Genomic DNA, 3,399 nt, shown 5'->3' on the forward strand with positions numbered 1-3,399 from the left:
TAGTACCTTAATAGCTACCCAACATGTCATTCACATACAGAAACATGCGTCCTGAGAAGCAAGGAGTACCACTGATCCCGTTTGCGTATTAGCAGCTCTTCACTCTTGAGCAACAGCGCTCACATTACTGAGGTCTGTGAGCAGTCACTTTTCGCATTCATCCTGAGTGAAAGATGGAACGACTTAAATACAAATGTAACACATTATAAACAATTTCTTACAGAAAGTCAAACCAAAGTATTTTACAGAATTTACTACAAAACACCGTAAAAACTGCCTTCACTTAAGCTCTGCTTCCCCCGACCCCCCACGCTGTAGCCGGCGAGCCAATTGGATGTCTTTGGTCATGATGGTGACTCTCTTAGTGTGGATGGCACACAGCTTAGTGTCTTCAAATAAACCCACCAGGTACGCTTCGCTAGCCTCCTGCAGCCCACCGATGGCAGCACTCTGAAACCTCAGGTCTGTTTTTGAAATCCTGGGCAATTTCCCTCACGAACCCCTGGAAAGGCAGCTTCAGGATTAGAAGCTCGGTGGATTTCTGGTGGTAATGGATTTCTTGAAGTGCAATGGTTCTGGGCCTGCAGTGGTGAGGATTTTTCACCCCTCTGGTAGAGGGAGTGCTTTTCCTAGTCAGCTGTTTGCGGGGCGCTTTCCGACCTGTGGATTTGCGAGCAGCCTGCTTGGTTCAGGCCATTTTCTTTTCCCCAACACCGAAGTCTCAGGCTGTTCCTCATTTGTTGTGCCACTTCTGCCGCCCAAGGAAAAGCCGCAGCCACAAAGCAAACTAAAACAGATGCTCCAACGAACACCCAAACAAACCTCTTTCTTCTTTTTCATTTTAATATGATTTTTATTTTCCCAATAATCTTTCTCTCTACTATGTAGTTATTTAAATAAAATTATGCAAGGCAAAGTGAACTAGCTAGGAGATTCGAAGACCTGAATTCTGTTTGGACAGTGCTCTATATCTTTAAGCAAATCATTTAAACTCTCAGTTGTCCTCTCTCCAGAATAGTGTGATGGAATAAAATGGTATGTATGGTTTCTTCTCTTCTGACATCATATGGTTTTATCAGTCTTTGGCTATGAGAAAACTGAGCAAAGTTTTGTACTCAATAAGGCAATTTAATCAATATAAAAGACAATCTAGATAATTTATCTCCATATTGCCCTTCTTCTTAATGGCAAGGTAGAAATTCTATTTCTTCTTTGTTTAGTTGGATAATTGCTTGAATTCTATCCAGGGCCATTTCTCAGCAGAATTTCAAATTTCAGTTTCCACGTTATCTCACTGTCATTCAACTCTGTTGACTGCTAATCCTGATCTGAGGTCTTCTTTCTTTTTGAGTCGAACAGTATTCTGAAACCACAAACTCATATGGAATTGGCAACACCCTTAAAACTGCATGTGCCCATTCCACTGCGAGGGTAGGCTTGCTTCTGGTGCCTGTTTTTATTGTATGTTAAATTTGTGTGCTGAGTCAATCCATGGGACTCATGTGGAGGATTCTATGACTTCTTTTAAACCAGCTGTTTCTTTTCCTTCATCCCTTTTGAAAAACCACGGGGGAATTATTTGGAACATCAAATTTATTTCCCGGCAATTCCTGGCATGGACAACATTGAAATAGAGAGTGTGTTCAACTTTTGCAAATGAAGGGAATAAAAATGAATAAGACTTTGATACTGCTTTGAATAATTTTTTATTGTGGTAAACTATATATCACATAAAATTTACCATTTTAACCATTTTTAGATGTGCAATTCTTTGGCCTTAAGTATATTTACATTGTGTAACCATTACTGCCATCCATTTTCTGAACTTTTTCATCCTCCTAAACTAAACTTTGCATCCTTTTAAATAATAACTTCCCATTCTTTCCCCATTTCAGCCCCTGGAAACCACCACTCTATTTTCTATTTCTACGAATTTGAATACCCTAGGTACTCATATGAGTGGAGTCATGTAGTATTTCTCCTTTTGTGAGTGGCTTGTTTTGCTTAGTATAATGTCTTCAAGGTTCATCAATGTTTTAACATGTGTCAGAATTTTATTTTTCAAAGTCTGAATAATATTCCATTATATAGATGTGCCACATTTTATTTATGCATTCATTTGCTCAGGGACATTTGGGTTGTTTCCATCTTTTGGCTATTGTGAATAATGCTGGTATGAACATTGGTGTACAAATATCTGTTTGAGTCCCAGAGTTCAATTCATTTGGGTATATACCCAAGCAATGAAATTGCTGAATCATATGGTAATTCTATGAGCTAAATTTTTGGTAAATAACCATGCTATTTTCCATAAGGTTTGTACCATTTTGCATTTTAGCCAGCAATACACAAGGATGTGATTATTTTAATTGTTCTTTCTTCTTTTTCCCTTCCCTCTTCTTCCCCTCTTCCTCCTTTTCCTCCACACTCTCCCCTCTTTCAGCCAAAGCTTACTAATTGCTTACCACTGATTTAGCAAATTAAGGTATGTTTTAGTCCCTCACAAATTACGAATGAAGCTGATCAGAAAGGTAAGGTGAACCCCAGATATTGAGAAAATAATAGGTCAATCTACTTTCATATGCCCAGGCACTAGCTGGATCTTGGACTGTGTCAGTAGTACAGACACTGAGAGAAGAAGAACAGTTTATAAGGCGCTTAATTAAGGCTATAAAATAATTTGTTTCACAGCTTGTATCTTTAAGTGAGAATCATGTCCTAAATGCCTTTCAAAATCAAGTACCAATAAATTTTTGGAATATTATTTGCTCTGTGTGTACTACCTCTTTGTACTCTCAACAAAATGATGGAAGTTAATTGTGTAAGGAAAGTAAGATCTGAAAGCAGGGGCTCATGGGAGAGGCACATGACCACTGACTTTTTAAGAAAATCATTCCATCTTGTCAGAAGTCTTAAATGATCTCAGGATGTTGGACTTAGAGGGGATCTCAGAGACATGTATATAGTTCAACCTACTAACTTTATAATATAGAAATTGAGAATCAGAATGGTCTATGGCTAAGAGCTCCAACTTAAGGCTATACACTAAGTCTAATGAGTTTTTTTCTGCCAAAATATAGAAGTTGAATTCTTAAGAATTCTGACATCAATTATCCTTCCCTTAAAAACATCAATACCCAAACCCTGAAATGTGCACTTCAATGGAAACTCCAGTATCCACCCTTTTATAAAGGTGTAAATGGAAAAACCAAAGTGGAAAACTATATCTAGGACTGATATATGCAAAAATACATGAAATTTTCTTAAAATGATCTTAATATTAATCTGTATCAGGCATGAAGCTTGATCATGGGGACATTTCTCCTGGAACACCCTAAGTACAAGTGTAATGACAACTCTAGACTTTTTTTTTTGCATGGGAATTGGAGAGGGTACCAG

The 3,399-nt window shown here is 37.9% G+C and overlaps 1 pseudogene; it reads right to left on the reverse strand.

Moving 5' to 3' along the window:
* Positions 1-279: 279 nt before the first annotated feature.
* On the reverse strand, positions 280-697 carry LOC123819876 (annotated as a pseudogene).
* Between the last annotated feature and the right edge of the window lie 2,702 nt (positions 698-3,399).

This window comes from Phyllostomus hastatus, unplaced genomic scaffold (genome assembly GCF_019186645.2).
Source record: "Phyllostomus hastatus isolate PE091 unplaced genomic scaffold, TTU_PhHast_1.1 phas_contig_34, whole genome shotgun sequence".
Lineage (NCBI taxonomy): Eukaryota > Metazoa > Chordata > Mammalia > Chiroptera > Phyllostomidae > Phyllostomus > Phyllostomus hastatus.